Here is a 14,526-nt window from a genome sequence, read left to right as displayed (position 1 = left end):
ACTCTAGACACCACAAATACCGGCATGTTTTCTATAATAACCTGTGCGTCTTCCTTTCAATTCCTTAAAACCTGTTTGGTAAGTTTGAAATTCTTTCAAAGACCCATCCCTAATAATTTTCTCATTCTCAGCCTGTATGGACGCATTCTTTAACCGCTTTACCACTGCTCACTGTGCTGCTACTGCGGCACAGTGGCTCGTTATCGTCTGGCGACGTAGGTCTACGTCACCAGACATTCCCCTCTCTCAGCGGCGCGCGCGCGCCGCCGGAGGCTCGCTCCCGCTGTTTTCAGTCACAGCAGGAATCGGGCCAGGGGAGGAGTGGCGGTGATCGCTGCTGCTCTTCCCCGATCGTCGGGGAATCTAGTTTGGAGATCCGCCCGCTTGTGTAAACAGAGCGGGCGGATCTCCTAAGTGACAGGCAGGGACAGATAGCATGGTTCAGCATAGCTCAACCCTCGATCTGTCCCTGTGTCACTCAGTCACCTCCCCCCCCCACACGTCAGTAAGCACCAGGCATACATTAACCCCTCCCTCTCCAATAAAATTAACCCCTTCCCTGCCAGTGTCGTTTTTACAGTAACAGTGCATATGTATAGCACTGATTACTGTAGTAATGTCACTGGTACCCCCAAAAGTGTCAAAAATGTCAGTCAAGGGTCCGATCTGCCGCAATGTCGCAGTCCCGCAAAAAAAAAAAAAAAATCGCAGATCGCCGCCATTACGCGTTAAAAAAAAAACACCAAAAATGACAAAAATCTTTCCCTTTGTTAGTAAACGCAATAACTTTTGCGCAAACCAATCAAAACACGCTTATTGTGATTTTTTTTACCAAACACAGGTAGCAGAAAACAAATTGGCCAAAAATTTTAAAAAAATTTGATTTTTACATTTTTTTTTGGGGGGGGGGAAATTTCATATAAAAAAATGATACAAATATTGTTATTTTTTCAAACTAAACGCTCTTTTTTTGTTTATAGCGCAAAAAGTAAAAATCGCACAGGTGATCAAATACCACCAAAAGAAAGCTCTGTTTGTGGGAAAAAAAGGACATAAATTTCGTTTGGGTACAGCATCGCACGACTGCGCAATTGTCAGTTAAATTTGCACAGCACCGAATCGCAAAAAGTGGCCCAGACTTAAGACAGCAAAATCCTCCGGTGGTGAAGTGGTTAATTTAGGATTTTGTTATGGGACCCATGATCTAGGCTGCTCATACTTATTACACCTAGGCCACGTTGCAAAACGTGCGGAGTACACTTCAAAATCACGTCTCGTTGTCCTGTATGGATTTTGTTTCACTACTTTTTCAATGGGACGTGATAGACAGAATCGAGCTATGTGGCCAAATAGCCCACATACATAACATTTTATCTCATCTAAAGTTGTACAGCGTCTCCTAACATAAGGCTTTGTTTTAGATGACTGAGAATGTTCAGTGGCTCCAACTGGATTAGAAGCTTTTTCTAGGTACAATAGAGGAAACTGTTATTAATCCTGGAGACCGGTATGTACTGCTAGCACTTAACCACTTAAGCCCCGGAGGATTTGGCTGCTCAAAGACCAGGCCCTATTTTGTGATTCGGCACTGCGTGATTTTAACTGACAATTGCACGGTCGTGCCCAAACAAAATTGACGTACTTTTTGTTCCCACAAACAGAGCTTTCTTTTGCTGGTATTTGATCACCTGTGCAAATTTTATTTTTTGCGCTACAAACAAAAAAGAGCGACAATTTAAAAAAAAATAACAATGTTTTTCACATTTTTTTTATATGAAATTCCCCCCCAAAAAATGTAAAAATCAAAATTTTTTAACATTTTAGGCCAATTTTTTTTCTGCTACATATTTTTGGTAAAAAAAAAAAATCGCAATAAGCGTATTTTTTTTTGGTTTGCGCAAAAGTTATTGTGTTTACTAACTACGGGAAAGATTTTTGTCATTTTTATTGTTTTTTTTTAACTAGTAATGGCGGCGATCTGCGATTTTTTTTGCGGTACTGCGACATTGCGGCGGACAGATCGGACCCTTGACTGACATTTTTGACACTTTTGGGGGTACCAGTGACATTACTACAGTAATCAGTGCTATACATATGCACTGTTACTGTAAAAATGACACTGGCAGGGAAGGGGTTAACTTTATTGGTGATCAGTGGGTTAAATGTATCCCTAGGGGCGTGATTCTAACTTTTAAGGGGCGTGGCTTGTTAGATATATATCTCCTATACACCATACAGATTGTACAATCAGATTGTATGGTGTATAGCAGATTGTACAATCAGATTGTATGGTGTATAGCAGATTGTACAATCAGATTGTTATGATGCATAGCAGATTGTACAATCAGATTGTATGGTGTATAGCAGATTGTACAATCAGATTATATGGTGTATAGCAGATTGTACAATCAGATTGTTATGATGCATAGCAGATTGTACAATCAGATTGTATGGTGTATAGCACATTGCACCATCAGATTGTATGGTGTATAGCAGATTCTACAATCAAATTGTATGGTGTATAGCAGATTGTATGGTGTATATCAGATTGTACAATCAGATTGTATGGCGTATAGCAGATTGTATGGTGTATAGCAGATTGTACCATCAGATTGTATGGTGTATAGGAGATTGTACAATCAGATTGTATGGTGTATAGCAGATTGTACCATCAGATTGTATGGTGTATAGCAGATTGTACAATCAGATTGTATGATGCATAGCAGATTGTACACTCAGATTGTATGGTGTATAGAATATTGTACCATCAGATTGTATGGTGTATAGCAGATTGTACAATCAAATTGTATGGTGTATAGCAGATTGTACAATCAGATTGTATAGTGTATAGCAGATTGTATGGTGTATAGCAGATTGTACCATCAGATTGTATGGTGTATAGGAGATTGTACAATCAGATTGTATGATGCATAGCAGATTGTACAATCAGATTGTATGGTGTATAGCAGATTGTACAATCATATTGTATGATGCATAGCAGATTGTACAATCAGATTGTATGGTGTATAGCAGATTGTACCATCAGATTGTATGGTGTATAGCAGATTGTACAATCAAATTGTATGGTGTATAGCAGATCGTATAGTGTATATCAGATTGTACAATCAGATTGTATGGTGTATAGCAGATTGTATGGTGTATATCAGATTGTACAATCAGATTGTATGGTGTATAGGAGATTGTACAATCAGATTGTATGGTTTATAGCAGATTGTATGGTGTATAGCAGATTGTACCATCAGATTGTATGGTGTATAGGAGATTGTACAATCAGATTGTATGGTGTATAGCAGATTGTACAATCAGATTGTATGGTGTATAGCAGATTGTACCATCAGATTGTATAATGTATATCAGATTGTACCATCAGATTGTATGGTGTATAGCAGATTGTACAATCATATTGTATGATGCATAGCAGATTGTACAATCAGATTGTATGGTGTATAGCAGATTGTACCATCAGATTGTATGGTGTATAGCAGATTGTATGATGCATAGCAGATTGTACAATCAGATTGTATGGTGTATAGAGGATTGTACCATCAGATTGTATGGTGTATAGCAGATTGTACAATCAAATTGTATGGTGTATAGCAGATCGTATGGTGTATATCAGATTGTACAATCAGATTGTATGGTGTATAGCAGATTGTATGGTGTATAGCAGATTGTACAATCAGATTGTATGGCGTATAGCAGATTGTACCATCAGATTGTATGGTGTATAGGAGATTGTACAATCAGATTGTATGGTGTATAGCAGATTGTACAATCAGATTGTATGGTGTATAGCAGATTGTACCATCAGATTGTATGGTGTATAGCAGATTGTACCATCAGATTGTATGGTGTATAGCAGATTGTATGGTGTATAGCAGATTGTACCATCAGATTGTATGGTGTATAGCAGATTGTACCATCAGATTGTATGGTGTATAGCAGATTGTACCATCAGATTGTATGGTGTATATGAGATTGTACAATCAGATTGTATGGTGTATAGCAGATTGTACAATCAGATTGTATGGTGTATAGCAGATTGTACCATCAGATTGTATGGTGTATAGCAGATTGTACCATCAGATTGTATGGTGTATAGCAGATTGTATGGTGTATAGCAGATTGTACCATCAGATTGTATGGTGTATAGCAGATTGTACCATCAGATTGTATGGTGTATAGCAGATTGTACCATCAGATTGTATGGTGTATAGCAGATTGTATGGTGTATAGCAGATTGTACAATCATATTGTATGATGTATATCAGATTGTATGGTGTATAGCAGGTTGTACAATCAGATTGTATGATGTAAAGCAGATTGTACAATTAGATTGTATGGTGTATAGCAGATTGTACAATCAGATTATATGGTGTATAGCAGATTGTACAATCAGATTGTATGGTGTATAGCAGATTGTACAATCAGATTGTATGGTGTATAGCAGATTGTACAATCAGATTGTATGGTGTATAGCAGATTGTACCATCAGATTGTATGGTGTATATCAGATTGTACAATCAGATTGTATGGTGTATGGCAGTTTGTACAATCATATTGTATGATGTAAAGCAGATTGTACAATTAGATTGTATGGTGTATAGCAGATTGTACAATCAGATTGTATGGTGTATGATCGGACTTTATAGGCAGCTAACAGATAAATTGATGAAAACGGATATTTATTAGGAATTATCGGTAACAGACAGGAAACGTGAAATGTAATGAGATGGAGAACTGAATCAGTGATGATCCAATCTGGCATCCTCCACCCAACGCGTTTCAGCGTCTCTATGTCTCCTTCATCGGGGGAGGGGTAACCTTGTAGTCAGTGATTGGTGGATGGAAGAACATTCTCCGCCCTTAGAGGTAACGTGTGTTGTACTCAGTGGCGGCTGGTGCTCAAAATTTTAGCAGTACAAAATTGCGTGACTTTGACGCCACACAAGTGTTAAAGGGGCCTTCAGTAATCAAGGAAGAGTGCCTTGATAAAGTATAATCCATATTTTGTCATGTTATTTACCACCACAAACATTCGTGTATTTCACGTGATCGACCGGCACAAAATTGTGAACTGGAAGGAAAATGGAAGGAAAATGAGAAACAAAATTCAAACACGAAAGAAGAAAACCAAACCGCAAAAAGCCAGCGTCCTCCTTGTCTGAAAATAAATTTTGCTCTTCTTTCCTTTAGGGATGCAAATTTCTCGATGACCTTCTGGTTGAAATCGGTCGTCTCTGTCACCAGTCTCTTTTCCATAGACAGCATGGCCAATGCATTCAACCTCTCCTGGGTCATGGTGTTCCTCAGAAAAGTCTTGATCCTTTTTTTAGGGTTGAGAAGCTCCTCTCAGCCTCTGCTGTGGTCATCGGTGTGGTGATGAGGATCTTCAGGAGAGTGAAAGTCTCTCCAAAGACTTCTCCACAAACAGCTGGAATAAGTCCACAGCACCACGGCAGGTTCGGAATTCCTCCTCGGAGTAGAGGAGACTAAGCTCAGTTCTTAACTTACTCCCATCGAGTACAGCATAGGTCTTCACAGTAGTGCTAAGTGCATCCTTTGGTAATTCCCTCGCATACTGCTCAAACTTGTCCACTTGAAGCAGGGTGGTACTTATCAGATGTGTAAATAGTCAGATCAAACCGCGCTAACTCTACCATATTGTGAAAGCTGCCAGCACTTCAACTTGACATAAGTAGTAAACATAGGATATAGAAATAAGTGCGGCGCTAAGAAGATACACAAATGTGATCCTGAATCAACTTAACCGGTTGCCGACCGCCGCACGACTATATACTGCGGCGGTCAGCCCCGGCCAGGCAAAGTGACGTATGGGTACGTCACTTGCCTGTCACTTCCTTGTGAGCCAATAGCGGGCCGGCACGCGCCCGCCGCGGCTCGTTCACAGGGAAGACAGTGCGTGTGTCAGTTACCTTGGTGGAGGCCGAAGTGCTGAGAGGGCTTACCTTGCAGCTCGGTGCGGATCACCCCTGGTGGTGAAACAGGAGATGACACGTCCCAAGGAGCACTGGATGCGGATGGATCCCGGATGGATGGATGGATGGTGATTAGGACCGCTTCCAGGAGATCTATAGATGCTCAGAGAAAAGAGACAAGGTTAATGCCAGGCCGAGGGTCATACACAGTGAATCAGTCCGAGGAAATGGAGGTACAGAGGGGTAAGACAAGGAGAGAATCCGTGGAATCCAGGCCGATGTAGGTACACAGAATATCCAGCAGAGGTATGGTTCAGGCAAAGAGTCGTCAGGCAAGCCGAGGTCAAACAAGGAGAAGTGCAGATGGGTCAAGGAGCAAGCCGGGTCAAAAGCAGGAACGCAGATAAACAAACAGGTCACAGGTACTAGAGCTGATGATAAACCAGCACTGAAGCACAGCCAGAGAGTGCTTTATATAGGGCCAGGGCTGGGGAGATGGGCGTGGTGACACACCTGATCTGCCTCCAGCGTTCTATTGTTGCTGAATGGCAATTCCTTTCCTGACAGTGCCCCCCCCCGAGGGGCAGCCTCTGGATGCCCTACGACAACACTTTCCCGGAAACTTGTTGTGAAACTCTCTCAGGAGTTTAGGAGCATGTATGTTGCCTAATGGTTCCCAAGAATTGTCTTCCGGCGGGTATCCTTTCCATTTGATTAGATATTGAGTGCGATTGCCTTTCTGTCGACAATCTAGGATGGTCTCAACCTCGAATTCAGTCTCCCCTTCTACCGAAACTGGAGGAGGTGGTAACTCTTCTCTTCCAGGGTAGGGGCTTGGTATCGCCGGTTTAAGCAGCGAAGCATGAAACACCGGATGGATCTTAAGAGAGCCAGGCAGGATTAACTCAAAGGCTACAGGATTCACTATTCTTTTGACCTCAAAAGGACCGATGAATCGGGGCCCCAACTTCTTGGATGGGCAAGACAATCTTAGATTAACTGACGAAAGCCAAACCTTGTCTCCCACCTTGTATGCTGGGTTCTCCTTCCGTTTGAGATCACAGAACTTTTTATAGGCCTGTTGTGCCTTCAGAATATTGTCCCGTAACAACTGGAGATTAGCTGCAATGGCCGCTAGCCGATCATGGACTGCGGGAACCGTAATTTCCTGATCCAGATTGGGCAAAAAGGAAGGATGGAAGCCATAATTAGCCCAAAATGGGGTTTGGTTGGTTGCGGAGTGCACAGAATTATTATAGGCGAACTCCGCGCATGGAAGCAGGGAGGTCCAGTTGTCCTGAGCACTGGTGCAGAAGCATCGGAGGTACTGTTCCAGGGTTTGATTTGTTCTTTCAGTTTGCCCGTTGCTTTGTGGATGATAAGCAGATGACAGGGACACTTCAACCGCCAAAGATTTACAGAGCTCCTTCCAGAACCTAGAGGTAAATTGAACGCCTCGATCCGAGACTATATTGTTCGGAAGTCCATGAAGCCTGACCACCTCTTTGATAAATGTATTGGCTGTCTCCAAGGCAGAAGGGGTACCCATCATTGGTAGGAAGTGAGCCATTTTAGTGAGTCGGTCTACGACCACTAAGATGGTAGTAAACCCTTCTGAGGGTGGAAGCTCGACTATAAAGTCCATAGATAGACCCTTCCAGGGTAGTTCCGGAATTGGCAATGGTCTTAACAGTCCCCATGACTTTACTTTTGCCCCCTTGTTGCGTTGACAGGTGATGCAGGAATCTACATATGTTTTGCAGTCCTGGTGTAATTTAGGCCACCAAAAGTGGCGTTGAATGAGTTCGAAGGTCTTCCTTACCCCAAAATGCCCTGCAAGTTTGTGGTCATGCAAGGTCTTGAGGACCATCAATCTCACTTGTGTGGGAACAAAAATTTTCTCCTGAAACCAGAGGAACCCTTCCCGCTTATGTAGAGATTCGGCTTCTTGTCCTGTATAATGGGTAGAGGCTTGCTGAATTGAGGACCGTAAGTCCGTATGGATCAGAAAAAAGTTTTGAGCCGACAGGATGGTATTGGGCTCTGTTGTATCGGGAGTGTCTGGAAACATCCGGGACAGGGCATCCGCTTTTCCATTCTTAGACCCTGGCCTGTAGGTAATGTGGAAATTGAAGCGGGAGAAAAATAAGGCCCACCTGGCTTGCCGAGGTCTCAACCGTTTGGCGGCCCTCAGATATTCGAGATTCTTGTGGTCCGTGAATATCATAATAGGGTGCACTGCCCCTTCCAACAGGTACCTCCATTCCTCCAGGGCAGATTTAATGGCTAGAAGTTCTCGATCCCCCACATCATAATTCCTCTCAGGAGGTGACATCTTCCGAGAGAAAAATGCTACTGGGTGTACTAAGGCCTTTGTGCCTTGTCGCTGGGACAGAATAGCCCCCGTGGCTACTTCTGAGGCATCTACCTCGAGAATGTAGGGTAAAGCTGGATCTGGATGTTGAAGAATTGGAGCGTTCACGAACAGGCTCTTTAATTTATCAAAGGCTAACTGGGCCTCTGGCGACCAGCGGAAACGGATCTGCTGACGTGTTAGCTGGGTGATGGGTGTGACAATTGTTGAGAAGCCTTTTACGAATCTTCTGTAGAAGTTAGCGAAGCCCACAAATCGCTGAACTCCTTTCTTATCCGTGGGGGCTGGCCACTCCAAAATTGCCTTCACCTTCTGAGGATCCATCGAGACGCCCTCTGTTGAAATGATAAGCCCCAGAAACTGAATAGATCCTCTCTCAAATTCACACTTCTCCAGTTTCACGTAGAGCCCATGTTTCCTCAGGGTGGTTAGAACTTTTTTAACATGAATCCGATGAAGTTCTAGAGAGGGGGAGAAGATCAGGATGTCATCTAGGTAAACAATTAAGAAGTTATCCAGAAATTTACGGAAAATGTCATTTACCAGATGTTGGAAAGTGGCCGGGGCATTGCACAGCCCGAATGGCATGACCAAATATTCATAGTGGCCAAAACGGGTTCTAAATGCAGTTTTCCACTCATCCCCCTCTCGGATGCGGATAAGATTGTATGCCCCTCGGAGGTCTAGTTTAGTAAAGACTCGAGCATTCCGGAAGCGCTGGAACAATTCTGGAATTAGCGGGAGAGGGTAGCGGTTTTTAATGGTAACTTTGTTGAGTTCCCGGTAATCAACACAAGGTCTTAACGTACCGTCCTTCTTCTCCACAAAAAATATTCCAGCGCCAGCTGGGGAGGATGAGGGCCTGATGAACCCCTCTTTCAGATTCTCATCGACATAGGACCGGAGAGTTTCTAATTCCTTTTCAGATAGGGGGAAGATCCTTCCAAAAGGGATCTCAGCCCCTGGGAGAAGCTCAATGGGGCAGTCGTAGGGCCTGTGAGGGGGTAGAACATCAGCTTTCTTTTTGTCGAAAACATCCTTAAAGTCCCGGTAAGCTGCAGGAATGTCTTCGGAGGAATCTGAGGCCGGCTGGACGGCTAGGCAAGTGGCAGGAGCTTGGGATTCAGAAGGGAAGCAATGATCCAGGCAGTATTTGGATGAGAAGGAAATCCTCTTCTTAATCCAATCAATCTGTGGATTGTGGGCTTGGAGCCATGGTAGGCCTAGGATGACCGGGAATAAGGGAGAGGACAGGACATCGAAGCGGAGGAGCTCTTGATGACCCGAGTCCGTGGTAGTAAGGACCGGGTAGGTCTCCCTGGTCACGGGTCCGGAACTAGGCAGGGATCCGTCGGCCAGGAAAACTTGAAGCTGTTGCTCCTTGGCTTGCAGGGGTACCCCTAGCTTCGCAGCTAGTGTACAATCCAGGAAGCAACTGCAAGCTCCGGAATCAATAATTGCAGTGAGCTGGATCCTCTCTTCTGCTACCTGTAGGGAGACAGGAAGGATAAAGTGAGCAGGGGATGGCTCAGAGACCTGACAGTTCGGGACAGACCGTGAACAGCACTTACTAGGCCTCACAGGGCAATTGCGGAGGAAGTGGCCGGAAGCTCCGCAGTATAGACAGAGGTTCGCCTGGCGACGGCGTTGTCTCTCTTCGGGGGTCAAGGAGGAACGAATGAGCCCAATTTGCATAGGTTCCCCGTCTGCCGGGGCATTGACAGCTGGTCCTGGTAGAGGAGAGGCCATAAATGGGACCTTTGGCATGACCCACGTGGCTCGAGACCCTTGAAGGCGTTCTGAGCGTCGCTCCCGCAGACGCCTATCCATTTGGATGGCAAGAGCGATTAGATCCTCTAAAGATGCAGGTGTTTCTACCCGAGCCAGCTCGTCTTTTAAAGCTTCCGAGAGGCCATGACGGTACTGGTATTTTAATGCTGCCTCGTTCCAGTCCGTGTCGGCTGCCCATCTACGGAAGTCTACCGTATAGTCCTCGGCCGGGCGTTTGTTTTGCTGGAGGGCATGCAGGGCCGATTCTGCTGTGACCGTACGCTGGGGATCCTCGTATAATTGGGCCATAGCCTCAAAGAAAGAGTTTGTGGAATTCAGGATTGGACTCTTCTGTTCCAAGAGATTGTGTGCCCAAGTCTGAGGTTCTTCGGCCAGTAGGGAAATTATGAATCCCACCTTGACGGACTCAGAGGAAAAGGTCCTAGGTTGAAGGGCTAGGTATAATAAACAAGCATTCTTGAAGGCCCTGAATTTCCTACGCTCCCCACGGAAGCGTTCCGGCGTGGGCACCCGTGGTTCCGGGGGCGGAGCTGAAGCCGAATGGCCGGAGCTAGCTTGGTCCGGTTGGGCCGGAGCCGGCAGCGAGCTAGTGGATGGCTGATTCGGATCAGGTGGAGGAGAAGGGCCGGCCATGTTGAGTACTTGACCCTCTAGCTGGAAGTACCCATCTTGTAGCCTTTGCACAGCTTGGGTCAGGGCTGAAACCTGCTGGCATAGGGCCTCGAGCTGGGAAGCACCTCTGTCGGCCTCTGACATGGCTGGTTTATGCTGTCAGTTACCTTGGTGGAGGCCGAAGTGCTGAGAGGGCTTCCCTTGCAGCTCAGTGCGGATCACCCCTGGTGGTGAAACAGGAGATGACACGTCCCAAGGAGCACTGGATGCGGATGGATCCCGGATGGATGGATGGAGATTAGGACCGCTTCCAGGAGATCTATAGATGCTCAGAGAAAAGAGACAAGGTTAATGCCAGGCCGAGGGTCATACACAGTGAATCAGTCCGAGGAAATGGAGGTACAGAGGGGTAAGACAAGGAGAGAATCCGTGGAATCCAGGCCGATGTAGGTACACAGAATATCCAGCAGAGGTATGGTTCAGGCAAAGAGTCGTCAGGCAAGCCGAGGTCAAACAAGGAGAAGTGCAGATGGGTCAAGGAGCAAGCCGGGTCAAAAGCAGGAACGCAGATAAACAAACAGGACACAGGTACTAGAGCTGATGATAAACCAGCACTGAAGCACAGCCAGAGAGTGCTTTATATAGGGCCAGGGCTGGGGAGATGGGCGTGGTGACACACCTGATCTGCCTCCAGCGTTCTATTGTTGCTGAATGGCAATTCCTTTCCTGACAGCGTGTGACCGGCGGACCCAATGTCCTCTGGTCACTCGGCGATCGTCAGTTCAGAGGGAGAAAGGCAGGCGGCTGATGTAAACAAACTGCCTGTCATTCTCCCCTGTGTAGAAACAGTGATCAGACGTGAAAGATTGTATTAACATGCCTTATTACATTTCATATATATTTCAGCTTATGCCCATTCCATGATGATATATGGGCCCTTGCATTTACATAGTAACGAGCTAGACTGACACCCATTCATCCACCTTGGACAGCAGACAGCTGTATTTTGCATTTAGATGACATGTTAAACCACCTCTCCATTCATTCATTTGAACACTTGACAGTTGGATATTTTGCATTTGGATTACAAGACATTTTGCATAGAGATTGCTGACGCCACCCATAAACAATTGACAATCGCTTACATTAACACATGACAACTGAATGCAGACGGGGCGACTCTCCGACAAAACACAGATTCAGATACGGGAACACCTCATATTGACACAGATGCATGGCGAAAGCAAAGGCCCTTTCATGTACTGTTCTGTCTGATATGTGCTATTGTTAATTTGACTGATGAATTGTAAACCAGTTTGGAGCAGTCTTTCCCGCTCAAAACATGCCTTAAATATGAGCTAAACTTGCAATAAACTCAGTTGTGACTGCACTAAGTTTGAGTGCTATGTGTCGTCATAACTCCCGGCCAGACAAGAGGGAATTCACTATCTAGGGGGGTTGGCAACTGAAGGGCTGTATATCATCGTGATTGCCTCCTGACGAGATTTGAGCTAACAATACGGTTCTACTATGTAGGACCGATGATCACTGTTCCTACACCTCAAGCCACAGCCAATCACAGTAAAAAGCACGCCCCTAGGGACACACTTAACCCCTCCTTCCCCAACAAAGTTAACCCCTTCCCTGCCAGTGTCATTTTGCAGTGACAGTTCATATGTATAGCACTGATTACTGCAGTAATGTCACTGGTACCCCCAAAAGTGTCAAAAATGTCAGTCAAGGGTCCGATCTGTCCGCCGCAATGTCGCAGTCCCGCAAAAAAAAAAAACGCAGATCGCCGCCATTACGTGTTAAAAAATAAAAACACCAAAAATGACAAAAATCTTTCCCTTAGTAAACGCAATAACTTTTGCGCAAACCAATCAAAAAACGCTTTTTGCGATTTTTTTTTTTACCAAACATATGTAGCAGAAAACAAATTGGCCGAAAATGTTAAAAAATTTAGATTTTTACATTTTTTTGGGGGGAATTTCATATAAAAAAATGTGAAAAATATTGTTATTTTTGCAAAATTTACGCTCTTTTTTTGTTTATAGCGCAAAAAGTAAAAGTCGCACAGGTGATCAAATACCACCAAAAGAGAGCTCTGTTTGTGGGAAAAAAAGGACGACAAATTTGTTTAGGTACAGCGTCGCACGACCGCGCAATTGTCACGCAGTAAAAAATCGCAAAAAAAAAAAACCCTGGTCAGGAAGGGGGTAAAATCTTCCGGGGCTTAAGTGGTTAAAATGAATACAATAAATTTCACAAATAATACACAACAATATATTGTGATTCTTGATGGAAATAACAAAAGGAGTTGAATTCCTTATTAGAAAGTATCCATACAAGTATATAACAGAGTCCCAAGTGAAAAGGTGACTTTGAAACCAATAGCGGTGACAATAGTAATGAAGATCCGACACCAGCAAGATAACATGAATGCGCTCACCAGAAATAATGGACCCAAAATTCCATATAGAATATGGGTCATTCAAGGCAGATTTATAGTAATACGTCTCCTCTCACAACATCCAGTTGCCCAATATTCATGCCAGGATGGTCAGGGTAGTCAGTAATGGAACGCCCGGACTTCCAAACGGATGATGTGGACATAAAAATAACGGTGCAAACATAGTGTAAAACTGCTTATCAAATTTATTAAAAAAAGAGAAATACACTTACAAATGACCATGTAAGGCAACGCATGAAGTGCAGAGATGGCAGAATGAGGTTCCTGACGCGTTTCATCCAAAAGGATATATTCATAGGAGAATTGCCATGCGTATATACCATAAACATAGAAATATATATAGACTAGGAAGTCTTGGCCAGGAAGTTGTTTACACAGGCACTTCCGCCCACCTGTCCAAGATGGCGGCGGCGTGCGGTTCAAGCCTCCATCTCATACAGGGAGTTCATATTGACTAAATAGCTCAAATCCCGTACACCAGATCTATTTATCAAAATAATCCAAATAGTCGACAGACACTAGAGAACTCCATCGGAATGCAATGGTTTATATCTCCAAAACAGCTTACCACAGAGGGACGACAGCTGCCAGTAATCACGTACCCACCGGAAGTGATGTCACTATGCGCATCACTTCCGGGACGCTGAGTTCAATCAGCCGTGAACCGGAAATGACGCCATCACGGGCGTCACTTCCGAGACTTCCTGATGTTTCTTCTTTGATTGGATATCGGGATCTAGTTCTGGATACTGCGACTGTGACCCCCTGTTAAACAAATATATATGCTTCCTCCCACATGAATACTATTAAAGTATTTTAGTGGGCCGAAAAGGGGTATCTGTATCTGCATAGAGCATGGAGGTTAACTTCAGTGGATACAACTTCGAGGCTCTCATACTTTAAATAGAAACAACTATATGAATAAACTGTATTAATAAAAATACTCTGTACAAAAATTTAAAAATTAAAAATGAGGAAAAGGACATATTGAACGGAACAGATGATCAAATATAGGTACCAAGGATAATGAGTATTAGAGCTGCACGATTCTGGCCAAAATGAGAATCACGATTTTTTAGCTTGGAATAAAGATCACGATTCTCTCACGATTCTCTGTGTAACAAAAAAAAATTGGGATAACTTTACTGTTACGTTTTTTTTTTTATTCATTAAAGTCTATTAATTGCGTTTGAAAGACTGCTGCGCAAATACAGTGTGACATAAAATATTACAACAATCGCCATTTTATTCTGTAGGGTCTCTGCTAAAAAAATATATAAAATGTTTGGGGGTTCTAAGTACTTTTCTAGCAAAAA

Source organism: Pelophylax lessonae (genome assembly GCF_965119305.1).
Source record: "Pelophylax lessonae genome assembly, chromosome: 4".
Classification (NCBI taxonomy): domain Eukaryota; kingdom Metazoa; phylum Chordata; class Amphibia; order Anura; family Ranidae; genus Pelophylax; species Pelophylax lessonae.
Note: the sequence above shows the minus strand (reverse complement) of the source record.